Source organism: Simochromis diagramma, unplaced genomic scaffold (genome assembly GCF_900408965.1).
Source record: "Simochromis diagramma unplaced genomic scaffold, fSimDia1.1 OVJJ01000511.1, whole genome shotgun sequence".
Classification (NCBI taxonomy): domain Eukaryota; kingdom Metazoa; phylum Chordata; class Actinopteri; order Cichliformes; family Cichlidae; genus Simochromis; species Simochromis diagramma.
In genome coordinates this window covers 87,976-101,938 of record NW_024387327.1, presented here as the reverse complement: position 1 = coordinate 101,938, position 13,963 = coordinate 87,976, and the positions used below count along the sequence as shown (strand labels likewise).

Below are 13,963 nucleotides of genomic sequence, written 5' to 3'. Positions count from 1 at the left end.
ACGAACGCTCCTCAGGCCCGTACCCCTCCCAGTCCACCAAAAACTGCCGGCCCCTGCCCCTCCGCCGCACGGCCAGGATACGCCGCACCGAGTAGGCAGGGTGGCCATTGATGAGCCGGGCGGGAGGAGGGGGGTCGGAAGGAGGGCACAGAGGACTAGACAACACCGGCTTAACCTGTGAAACATGGAACACTGGATGGATCCGCAACGATGGGGGTAACGTGAGTCTGACTGCTGCGGGGCCAATTAGCCTATCAATCTTGAAAGGTCCAATATAGCGTGGAGGCAGTTTGCGGGAGGTTCCCTGGAGCGGAATGTCCTTAGCCACCAGCCATACCTTCTGCCCTGGAGAGTAAGTGGGCGTAGTGGCATTGGCGAGACACAGCGTGCAACAGCGCCTCACGAGTCCGCGTCCAGGCCCGGTAGCAACGCTGCAGATGATGCTGGACAGAAGGCACAGCAAGCTCCGCTTCCTGCTCAGGGGACAGAGGTGGCTGGTAACCTAAGGATGCTTCAAAAGGTGAAAGACCTGTGGCTGAGGTGGTGAATGTGGTATGGGCATATTCAACCCACGGTAAGAATGTGGACCAAGAGGCTGGATTATGAGCAGTAACGCAGCGAAGAGTGGTCTCTGAGCTCAAACAGGGCTTGGCCCCCAGGGCCGTACAAAAGGCTCTCCAGGCCTGAGAAGCAAACTGGGGACCCCTGTCAGACACTATTTCCATTGGTATCCCAATGGGTCTGCAGTAACGCGTTACTTGTAACGCGTTACTGTAATCTGATTACTTTTTTCAAGTAACGAGTAAAGTAAGGGATTACTATTGCAAAAACGGTAATTAGATTACCGTTACTTTCCCGTAGGAACGCTGCGTTACTGCGTTACTAAAACCGTGATTTTTTGCGAGAATGTCTCACGACAGTGACGTAAGCGAGTGCGCCGTTAGTGACAACAGCTGTGTGCAGATCAACAATGGATCACATATCGATTGTGGGAGAGAGTATGAGCATGCAGCGTTTAAAGCGTGGAAGTACTGACCTTACTTTGAGTTTGATTCCATAAAAAGTGACAAAAACATTAGCATCCATCGTGCATTGGAAGAAAACTTCTTTTTACAGTGAAAAAAACCCTAAACTTCCAAGCAAGCACCGAGTGCGCAACGACGTAATGGGAAATTCACAGAGAAACTCGTGGATTCTTCAACTGACCGCGGCACACCTGCACCAGGGTAAACCTCCGCCTACCTTAGTCCTGCTTTACAGGTGAAAATAGAGCAACAGGACTGCTGAGTCTTTGACTTTATTTATTTTCTGCTGTGTTTTACTTGCATCTATTTGAAAGAGTGAGTGTAAACACAAAAAATATTTTATTTTATGTGCTGGAATGTGCAGAAAATAGGTCTAAATGTTAAACTAATTTATTCAAGTCAGAGAATGTTGCATATAATTACATTTTTGCTTGATGCATAAAGTTAAAAGATTAAAACTGATAAAACAAGTTAAAAAAAAGAGACTTTTCCATTTGATTACATTTTGTATGATGGATTATGTAGAAAAAGTAGAATTGGGCTGAAAGATCTATCGCTTTATCACCTATTCAGGTTGTAAATCGTGTTTTTAAAAAGTAAATAAGTAACTAAGTAATTAATTACTTTTGAAAATAAGTAATCAATAAAGTAACGGGATTACTTTTTTGGGGAAGTAATCAGTAATTAGTTACTGATTACTTTTTTCAAGTAACTTGACCAACACTGCCCCCTATGAGCAAGCACTTTGGCGACAGTTGGAAGGAAAAACTCCCTTTGAACAGGAAGAAACCTCCAGCAGAACCAGGCTCAGGGAGGGGCGGGGCCATCTGCTGTGATTGGTTGGGGTGAGAGAAGGAAGACCGGATAAAGACATGCTGTGGAAGAGAGACAGAGATTAATAACAGATATGATTCAATGCAGAGAGGTCTGTTAACACATAGTGAGTGAGAAAGGTGACTAGAAAGGAAAAACTCAATGCGTCATGGAAATCCCCGGCAGCCTACATCTATTTAAATACTCAAGGAACAACAAGTAGGCCTGCAGAGCGAGAGCGAAGTGCTCTAATAGGGTGATATAGTACAATAAGGTCATTAAGATAAGATGGGGCCTGATTATGTAAGACCTTGTATGTGAGGAGCAGGATTTTGAATTAATTTCTGGATTCAACAGGAAGCCAATGAAGGGAAGCCAAAACAGGAGAAATCTGCTCTCTCTTTCTAATCCCTGTCAGGACTCTTGCTGCAGCATTTTGGATTAACTGAAGGCTTTTCAGCGAGTTTTTAGGACTTCCTGATAATAATGAATTACAGTAGTCCAGCCTGGAAGTAATAAATGCATGAACTCGTTTTTCAGCATCACTAAGAGAGAGGATATTTTAGAGATGTTGCGCAAATGGAAGAAAGCAGTCTTACATATTTGTTTAATATGTGCGTTGAAGCACATGTCCTGGTCAAAAATGACTCCAAGGTTCCTCCCCAACACTGCTCTTAAGTAGCATAGCTTTCCTACCTTGGCCTGGGTGACCTGTGAACTTGGCCATGTGAACCCAATCCAAAACCTTGGAGTGGGCTGCTGTGGGTACATAGCGCTTGTTAGCTGGACTGGTGCCTGGATCAGGTTCTGCTTGTAAATGGTAAATGGTAAATGGACTTGTTCTTATATAGCACGTTTCTACTCGGTCTGAGCACTCAAAGCACTTTATACAACTAATTCATTCACCCAATCACACCCATTCACACAAGCACTTTTTTCTGACCTAAGTGCTAAGTAGTCTACCATTCATACACATTCACACTCCGATGGATGCATCGGAGAGCAACATGGGGTTAGTATTTTGCCCAAGGATATTTGGCATGCAGACTGGAGCAGCCTAGGATCGAACCTCCGACCTTCTGGTTAGTGACTGCCACCTGAGCTACAGCCAAAAAAATAATGTGTATGAAAGTATAAAAATCCTTCCTCTCTCCTACTTATAAGTTATTTAACTTGTGGAGTCTCTGCCTGAAGGTGGAGCCCAGCAGAGCTCAGACAGTCTATCTCCCATGTGACAGCCCCTATACGACAGCTGCACTGTTAAAAAAATCCGTAAATTTAGGGGTCCCTTTACCGTGGATTTGCTACGGATTCGCTCCGTTTTGCGAAATACGGAAAGTTTGCTGTTGCGCAAGGCAGAATTTTCTCCCCCACCCAGAATATTCCGACGCCATTACTTTCAGTGCAGTCAGTGCCTACCTAAATTTCTGCAAGTCACAAGGAAAGTTGGAAACAGGTTGGTTGTGTGGAATGAGAATGAGAATGGAGTGCCACCTTGTTCCCCCTCGTACATTAAATTGGTCTCGATAGGCAGTTGGTAGTGGTGTGTATGTGAGTGGACGTTTGCTGCTAGCTGCGTTAGCATTAGCCAGCCACCTGCGCTTCGTAAGTACGTCAAAAACCATTTTTTCCCTCCCTCTTACATGAAATTTGGTCTCGATAGTCAGTTGGTAGCCGTGTGCGTTTCATGGTAACATTTGAATGTGTGGGTTTTGCGTTATTTTGAAGCGTGGTTTGCCCAACTAAAGTTAACGTTAGCCCATAAGTTGGATGCGCGCGCTTGTGTGTGTGTGTGTAAATTAGCCACATGTGTGTATTGTTATAGCTCGCTGTGTTACGTTAGCACGCAACTGAACATGGTAATAATTAAAAGGGGTGATAGTTAAGTAGAATCAGATTTCATTGCAGAAAACATTGCAGCCCAAAGAGAGTGGCCCATGCAGCCCAACTCAGATTACTTATTTGAAGGTACCTGAAAAGTGAATGTGCTTCACTGTGCTGATATAAATTTATTGTTTTCATATTGATTCTGTTCTGATTCTGGCTATCCTTCAATTGGCAAATTCAATCTCTTAAAAATGTTGACTTGTAACATTTGTGGCTTTAACGCTCGGTCTTCGACTGATTACTTGAAACACTGCCGAACACACAGAAATAATAATAATGTATCTTTTTTATGTGGCCATAGGGATTTCAGAAGGAAGTTTAACACATACAGTAGCCTTGCTGTGCATATGTCACGAGCTCATGTAGACAGAAGGAGCACACAAACATGGAACCGTAATGTGTCTGTACAGTTAAGGTGCTTGTTTAATTTTTGCAGCAGTGAATATGATGATCTTAAAACTTTAAAGTGTCATTTGAGTGGTCACATAGATGAGGGTTTGACTGTAACATGTCCCTTTGATGGATGTTCTAAGACATTCAATGTAAAGTCATCCTTTTTAACGCATATTTCCAGATACCATAAAGGGTGGGATGTTACCAAGATAGCCCCAGTTCATATATGTGAACTAACAGAACGGTCTTTCCAAGGTGAAGGATCACATGTAGAACCTGAAGAACCTGAAAGTTTTAACACTTGATGCAGAACAAAGTGATAATTTCTGCAGTGATCAAGTGAAAGACAACTTCACAGAGAGTCTTGCTCAGTTTTACTTGGGTTTACAGGCAAAATATTTGGTTCCAGCCTCCACAATAACAGAAATAGCAAATGAAATGAGAACTATAAGTGATATTCAACAGGAATATACTGTGGATGCACTAGCCTGTGAACTGGGGCAGTATGGTGTTCCAAAGGAGACTGTAACATCTCTTGGGAATAGTATATACGAGCAGAGCCCTATGCACAAGGCATTACATGAAAAGGGTCATTTAACTACGCAACACAAGAGGCTGAAATATTACAAGTCACACTATGACTATGTTGAACCTGTTGAAGTCTTTCTTGGACGCAATCGCAGTGGCCAGAAGAGGCACTATCATTACATCCCAATACTGGAAACCCTCAAAGTAATTCTGAAACAGCAAGGTTTAGATCAGCACAGTCCTAGTTCAAATTCTGAAGATGATGTACTGTGTGATGTCACTGATGGGTGGGCCATCAAATCCAATGCCATGTTTTCCTCAGACCCAGACAGTTTAAAGGTAATGCTCTTTCAGGATGCTTTTGAGGTGGCTAATCCACTCGGATCTGCCAAGACAAAGCATAAAGTATTGGCTGTCTACTTCACACTTGGAAATTTTCATCCACACCAACGATCAACTGTTGATACAGATACAGTTGGCATTACTCTGTGTAGAGAAAGATTGCAAATACTTTGGAATGGATAAGATTTTCAATAAGCTAGTGTCAGACTTGTGTGAGCTGGAGGAAAGGGGCATATCTTTCAATGGAAAAATATATAAAGGCACTGTTGCGTGCATAATGGGCGATAATCTGGGCTCCCACATGATTGGTGGCTTTACAGAAAATTTCAGCACAGCTCAATATTTCTGCAGATACTGTTTGGCAACAAAAAGTGAATTTCAGTCGAACCCTCTCACAGTTTTCACTCATAGAAATCCAGCTGATCATAATGAGACTGTGCGGTTTCTGGAAAGTAACAGTGAAGTACACACTCATCACGGTGTTAAATGTGACAGTGTTTTCAACAAACTGTCCAACTTTCATGTGTGTTAGCCAGGCTTACCAGCTTGTTTAGCTCATGATCTGTTTGAGGGGGTAGTAGATTATGATTTGGCATTGTTTTTTGCAGTTCTTAATCAGAACACAAAAGTGGTTCAGTTATGAGGTTCTTAATGAAAGAATCAAATCATTTCCTGGTGAAAGCAGCGACAAGCTAAACACTATTCCCACTACAGGAGCCAGGCTTGGAGGACATGCAGCCCAAAACAGGTGGCTTTTGAAATTCTTGCCTGTTTTGGTGCATGACACAATTGAAGATGCTGATAATGAAGTATGGGGACTTGTACTACTTCTGAGGGAGCTTGTTGAATTTGTCTGTGCACCTCGGCTCTCAGAGTTGCAGATTGCTTTCATGAAGGGACTGATTGAACTGTATGTGGAATTGAGGCAAGAGCTGTTTCCAAGAGTTCAACTTAGACCAAAACACCACTATCTGCTTCACTATGCACACTTGACTTTACAATTTGGCCCACTCATATATACTTGGACAATGCGCTTTGAATCAAAACATTCTTATTTTAAAAGGTGCATTAGAGCAAGTAAGAACTTCATAAATGTAACCAAGTCTCTGGCTGAACGGCACCAGTTGCTTCAGGCTTATCAGTCTTGTGGTACCTTGTTTCGTTCCCAGGTTCATGTCTCAGACTCAACACGGTTCTATCCAGAGCTCTATGACCAGAACATAAAGACAGTGGTTGGAGAATTTGATTTGAACTCAAGTAACTCAGTTGTCACAGAGAGTGTGCAGGTTAAAGGCACTACATATGCAAATGGAATGCTGGTCTTACTGAGCTACACAAAAGGACTACTGCAGTTAGGACAAATAGCAAGCATTTTTGTAAAAAATGAAACTACTGTCCTACTTTTGCTTCGAGGGAAAACTGCCAGCTGGAAACCTGAGCTTGGACTCTATGAACTTGATGAAAATGCTTCTGACCTGTTCAGTTGCCATGATTTGAACAAACTTGCTGATTATCATCCACTTTATTCTTACCAGAGAGGTACTCGGTGGCTCATTCCTCTTAAACACACACCAACATGGAACTTGTGAAAAACTATGTCAAGAAAGCAATGCCATCGCTCAGTAGCGATCAGATGGATACACTCATGGCTAAACTGGAGGAATTAGGAGTTCTCTCTGTAGATGACCTGAGCCTTGTGGACCCGGAGGACATTAAAGACACTCTGCCATTCATTCAGTGCAAAAGATTCGTCAGAGCTGTCAAAGCATTGGAAGCAGGTGAGTTTTTGCCCCTCTGTTTTAATGCAAGTTTTCTGAAACTACAAAGGTTTATTCCAAAAATGCAAAAAAAAAGTTGCCATCAGCTGTACATGGCAATAATTACTCTATAATTGGTTTTCATAATTTAGGTCCATTTGTATTCCTGGTTGACCCAAACTGGACATTGAGGACCAATGTATTAATTGATTTGCAACAATTGTGATGTGTTAATTTATGGAGATGTTTGTCATGTCATCCATAGATTCACAAACTCCACCGCAGTTCACCCGGCCTGGCCCCTCATCAACACCTGAACCACAGAGGTTTCAGCTGCCCTCAACACCACCTGAGACAGCCGACTCCCCATCCCAAGACACATATTCTGTACCATGGCACAAATTTCCCTCAAAAGTCGTGGATGAGTTGCGTGAAAAAAAGTATATAATGGGGAAAGACAGATGAGAGATGGTTCGGATCGTCGCTGAAGATTACCTCCATAAACACCCAGGAAGACCTGGTAGACAAAAGCTGAGGGAACTCGCCAGTATGATTGTAGGACAATATCCTGCCTCCTTCAAGCTGACAGAGCCGTTTGGAAACAAACCTTTTGCAAAAGATGGTTCTGAAACTCTCTTTCGTCAGCTGGAACACAGAATTGAAAATATGAAGAGGCCACAAAGCTCACTGAAGAGGCAAGCATGGGGTGAAAATTCAACAAAGAAAAGGCCCAGGAATTCAGATCTGTATGGATGTGTGGCGTGGGATCCAATCATTGAGGGGGCCGTGTGTAGAGAAGACCTGCTGTCTAAACGAGATGAGTTGAAACGTGCCTTTCAAACCCAGGATCTTCAGGTGGGTCTGCAATCATCCATTACAGATACAGAAAGCTTTATTAATCCTCGAAGGGCAATTTGGTTCCTACAGTCCACCATCTAGACATACAACCATTCACACAGCAATAGTATATAGCAGGAGTAATGCGATAAGGTCTGGGTCCAAGTACAATTTAGGACACATTGTGAAATTGTAGATCGTCTGTAGATCACTATGCCCATAGTCAATTGAAATTGATACCCTGTTTTATTATTTTAATTGGTTAGTTTGACTAACTGTTCGACTGTTTGTCTAACTGCCTCATATCTTTAGGAGTCATCTGTTTGAAAATTGATGACTGAAACATATCCCATTCAGCGTGAAATCCTCAACGATGATGATACCACTATTGCCGTTGTAAAGGACGAGTGGCCGTTCCTGTTTGAAGTTCCTCATCCTGTTTGATCATGCATCTAAACTCCTTGGCTTCTCTGTACAAAACAAGCTGGCACAGGTGTGTTGTTATTGTTATTATTATTATGATTGTGCTGTGCTGCTCCATATGGAGAGAATTTTGTCTTTATTAATCAATCAAAAAAAAGATTTGCAACCAAAAAGAGAGTTGAGACCAAAAAAGATAAACTGGCAACCAATCAAATAGAATAACTTGGTATGAACAATCAAATGGAATAGATTTGAGACCAAAATCAGGAAGTGACAACCAAAAAAGCAGGACATTGAGATCAAAACAGAACAGGTTGCAAATGAAATGAAACAATTCATTTTTTATTTTATTTTTTCAAAATTCTCTCCATAAGCTCCAAATGAAATGAGTGTTAGTCTTATGTACTTGTACAAAATTAACACCTTGAACCTTGAACAGGAACTTTCCAAAAAAGAAAAGGGGATCAATGACTTCCTTGACTCCAAAGGGATGAAGACGGGCGAAGGTCCAATACAGCTCATCTGTGGCATTTCAAAATACTTCAAGGAAGACTCTTATAAACTCTTCCCACAAAAAGAGGTAGATGTTGTAGATTTTAAACTGTGTGCAAGATAATTATTTGCATCCAGTGGTGAACCAAGTAACCAACCACAGTAGGAAGTATAGATTCCCCTAATTGTGCTGCTGATATTCTCTATAAACTCTCTATCTATAAACTATTTACATTAATGTTTGTGCATAATGGCTACCTCTGTCTGATGAAGACACTAGCAGATAGTCAATTTGCCAGCAGGTTTGTGTGCACTGGAAACATTAATTCATGTATCATGTCTGTCACCAAAACAGATCTCTGCAGATCCTGAAGTCGAACTCCCAGTGACCCCATGCATCCTAATCAGAGGTTTGTAGTTAAATCTTTTTTTGTATCCCAGCAAGCTGTTGTTAGCTGTTGTTATAAGCTGTTGTTGTGTCATATTTATTAAAGAAATGTTTTGCTTGCCTTAAAATATAGGATTTTTTTTTTTTTTTTTGTAAATGGTACATGGTTTTTATCTGTGTTTAAGGTGACCAGCAATTCAAGATTGCTGTTGATGGGTTACTTGTCAATGACCACATCACCTCTCCCATTGTGGCCTTGAGCTACGTCTTCTCCATGTTTTATGTCTGCAACGTCCAATACCCACCGGAGATGGCTTTTACTCTCGAATTCATGCAAAGGTAAGCACTCATTGTTTGGAAATACTTTGTAAATGTGACTTTGCCGTGCCTTTCTGCACCTGACCTGCTTTTTGTCAATCTACACTAAAACCCGTTTGTCTGAGATGTACAAGCTCAAAATGGTGTCGCCACATGCTGTGAGCTTTTAGATCAGCTGTTATTGGCTTATGATCCCCCTGAATATGGATTTGTTCGGAGATTTTGTAGCTCCCTGTTGAAGACTATTGTTGGAATAAATGTGTCATATCTTTTTAAAGGGCAGGTAACATGCTTTTTTGCTTTAAATAGTGTCCTAAGTCAATCAATAACAAAACAACATAACATGATTCTAGTTGGGAAATGGAGCAAAAACATATTTTTCTCAGAATGTTTGTTGACACAAAATTCGTTTTGAGCTATCTCTTTAAAACCATTAGCACCTGAAACCAGGTTATGTCAGTGGTGGTCAAACCTTTTCATGTCAAAGACACACAAACTGAAATTTACTTGGCTGCAGACCCCAAACTCAAAATATGTTGTTCCAGGGACACCCCCCCCCGAAGGAAAGACTAAACATATTAATTAAAAAATACTACATAGTGGATTCATGCCCAAATGTTAATACTTGTACTGATGTGTAACGTGCACTGAATGTCACAGTTTCTCCACTCCATGTTTGAATAACCCCAGACAGTCCGTGTTCAAATGTGCTGTTACACCTTTTGATAGGACAATGTCGACTGTGTTTTCTATCCCCTTCTGTGTTCTGTGCATTATAATATCCCTGCATACACATTGAGGATGCATGCTGTCATGTGTTGGTGATAAGCAGACTTCTCGCCCTTGCAAACATTTCTGTATATGCGCAGTGTGAATGCATGTGTCTTGAAAAGACAAAGGAAGAGATAAGCTTAGCCACTGGCACCAGCACCACAACAACATTGGGTTCTAGACAGATGGTCAACTAGAATGATAGAGAGGTTCACACATAGGGGCATATTGAAGAAAACAAATGTAGGATTTTATTGAACTGCTCCACTCCTGTCAAGCCACACTACACGTGCAAACTTTGTCTGCATATCACTATTGTTTTGTTTTTTTTCCTCAGAGTTTTCTTGGGGTCAATCCTGAGCGAGGCTCCAAGGCAGAGAAGAAGGGGAAGAAAACGGCACTTCATTCCTCCACAGGTGTGCAAGCTGGTTTCTCAGCTGAAGGAATTTGAATGCAAGCAGAAGGAATCTGAATGGGCCATTTGAGCTGTTCTCAGAGCTCAGAAAATACCTTTTTTGGACTGAATGTACCACACACACACACACACACACACACACACAAAGGCAAATCCAAAAACATGGGGCTTGGGAGTAGAAATACAGATTTTTACAGTATTAGGTGAGTTCAGATGTTTTAACTAGATGCCCACAACACACATGCTGCAGTTTCAAATCCCCCATTGTTAAGGGGGAGGGAAGGTGGGCGATATTTGTCATTCCAGTTAAGCTTTTCCTGTCATTGTGGAGTTGGAGGTGTAAGTTGTAATTTTTTTTTTAGTTTTAAGTTGTTTGTAAGAGTTTTAAAAATCTCTTATGGCATGTTGCACAGTCATCCTTCTAAGGTCATGGTTGTTATTGCTGCACTGATGTTTTATAGAAAAGTTGTATAATGTAATACTTCTAATGTTCTATTTGTTTTTTGTAGAAGGTCAGCCACTGGTTGCAGAGCTCTGCCTGTCGGTGTGATATGTGGAGTTGGAGGTGTAGGTTTCTGCATCCTCCTGGAGGGGGCTCCTCATTTTGCACTGACAGGTGAGACAGCAACAGCAATGCTGGCAATTTTATTGTCTTATTTTGTCATTGTCTTTAATAAATCAATTTGTTATTAATGCCTGTCAGCCTGTGGATGCTAAAAAGTTGCTAGATTTGGCATCTCCCTGTTAAAGGACATGGCTGTACTTCTTTGAGAGAACAGCTGGTTTATGTATGTAAAATTTCTCTGAATGTGAAGGTGATGTTCTGAATGTTTTAATGGTTGTAATGTAAATATTGCAAATCATTCACCACAAAAAGTGAAATCACTTTAAAGCACTGGCAGCTGTTAAAGGAAATAAATAATTGCTGTGATTCTACATTTGTGCTTTATTGATGGTAAACGGTATAGAGAATGGTACAGAATTAAACATTTTAGGATGACTGAAGTGTCCGTAAATGGTATGGATTGAGTACTTAAATAATACGGAATATTCCATTTTAGGTTTGATGGAACTGTCCGTAAATGGTAAAGAAAAAGTCAGGTAAATCTACGGAAATATCTGTTATAGGGTTTACGGAATTGTATGTGCAATAACGCCGAAATTTATGGAAAATACGGAATTTTCCATTTTAGGTTTGACGGAAATGTCCGTCAATGGTACAGAAAAACTCGGGTAAATCTACAGAAATATCCGTTTTAAGGTTTACGGAAGTGCCCGTACAATAACGGAAAAAGTGCTGGTAATTAATTACCAGCACTTTTTCCGTTTTATAACGGAATTTTTTTAACAGTGTAGGAGATGCAAGCCCTGTAGGCTTGGGCGCAGTGCTAATACAAATACAGAACGGAGAAGAGGTACCAGTGTGCTACGTAAGTCGGAGTTTAACAGACTGTGAGCGAAGATATTCTCAAACAGAAAGAGAAGCCCTAGCACTGGTGTGGGCATGTGAGAGACTACATCCATATGTGTATGGCAGGAAGTTTGACCTCATCACAGACCACAAGCCACTGGAGGTCATATACAGCCAGAAATCTAAACCTTGTGCACGCATAGAAAGATGGGCTCTCAGACTGCAACCATATGACTTTAAAGTAGTGCACATTGCGGGAAAATAGAACATTGCGGATTCACTGTCAAGACTGCTGGCTGACACCACGTCAAAAGAGACACATAAGCATGAATCTGAAGAATATGTGAGATTTGTTGCAGTTAATGCTACTCCAAAAGCACTGACAACAAGAGAGGTTGAAGAACCCTCTGCTACAGACTCAGAATTAACAGAAGTGCGAAGAGCTATTGAAAATGGACACTTTGAAAAATGCAAAATATTGCATTGCAAATGAACTGTGTGTCATCGGCTACATAGTTTTGCGGGGAACTCGCATTGTATTGCCAGAAAACCTCAGAGCTCAAGCACTGTCACTAGCTCATGAAGGACATTTAGGAATTGTTGGAACCAAACAGCATCTCAGAACAAAAGTTTGGTGGCCAGGGATGGACAAAGCTGCAGAAAAGTTTTGTAAAGCTTGTCACGGATGTCAAATAGTAGCCAGACCAGATCCACCTGAACCACTGAGAAACACACTTTTACCGGATGGACCATGGCAAGATGTGGCGGTAGACTTACTGGGACCGCTACCTTCGAACCACTCAATACTTGTACTGATAGATTACTACAGTCGGTACTATGAGTATGATGTAATGTCATCTACAACTGCTGAAAAAGTCATTGACTCTATTGACTGTATATTTAGCAGACATGGGCTACCAGTTACCATCAAATCTGATAACGGCCCACAGTTCAAATCTGAGCTGTTCAGAGAATATTGTGAAACTAATGGAATCAAACATATAAGAACTACACCAAAATGGGCTCCAGCAAATGGAGAAGTGGAACGGCAAAATGCATCATTGATGAAAAGAATCAGGATTGCACAAGCCGAAGGACTTGACTGGAAGCGAGAGCTAAGAAAGTATGTAACAGTGTATCGCAGCATTGAACATCCAACCACAGGCAAAAGTCCAGCAGAACTCCTGTTCAACCGCAAAATGAGAGGAAAGTTACCGAACATCAGTGAGGCAAAAACAATGGAGTTGGACGTGCGTGACAGAGACGCTGAATAGAAGGGAAAAACAAAGATTTATGCTGATGAACGAAGGGGAGCTGAGTATTCAAAAGTTGACTCGGGAGACACAGTGCTGGTTCAACAAGACAAAGTGGACAAGTTTACAACACCATTCAACGCAACACCACACAAAGTTGTAAGCAGAACTGGAAACCAAGTCATTATTGAATCACCAACAGGAGCTCGCTATCACCGGAATACCACACATGTGAAGAAATACGAGACGAATGAGACCAGAGAAGGACACTATGACACAATACCTGAAAGGGAGGAAGGTGAAACACCCACAAAGACTGACACCTTCACTCCAACACCACAAGAGGGCTCCCAGGGGCCAGAGAGACCAAGTAGATCACAGAGGGCTAAAAAGATACCCGAGAGGTTTCGTGATTTTGTGGTGAAATGAACTATAATATGTTAAGGTGAAGAGGTAACTTACATTTGGCAAGTTTCAAGTTCATATGTGTATTTCGACATGTGTATATATTGAAAAAAGAAAGGTACATGTGTGGTGAGACATTTAGATTATATAATTGTTAGAAAGTAAGACAAGAAGAATGTTCAATGTTGGAAAAAAAAAGACATCAAAGTTATTACAACTAAAGTTTGAGTCTAAGGAAAAGGGGGATGTCATGTATTGATATGGCTATGTCTTAATGTGATGACCTTTGAACCGGAGGTTGTTGTCCGGAGGAAGCCCCGTTAAGTGGCGAGTTGTAAGATGGACAGTGTTCAATAAAGCAACATAAAGACCGTGCCTTATGTCCTGATTCAATTCAGAGTGCTCTGCCTAATTTAGTAATAAGGTGGGCACACAACAGGTATGACAGTGTGAACGGCACAAATCCAATATTTTCAAATCCGATCTGGGTCACTTTCGTATGTGG

General features: G+C 41.5%; 1 long non-coding RNA gene across 1 annotated transcript; it reads left to right on the top strand.

Annotated features, from left to right (window-relative positions):
- Positions 1–7,170: 7,170 nt before the first annotated feature.
- On the top strand, positions 7,171–8,574 carry LOC120717975. The gene is made up of 3 exons (XR_005692320.1): positions 7,171–7,600; positions 7,895–8,075; positions 8,445–8,574. It is a non-coding gene; the product is annotated as an uncharacterized LOC120717975 (long non-coding RNA).
- Positions 8,575–13,963: the final 5,389 nt, after the last annotated feature.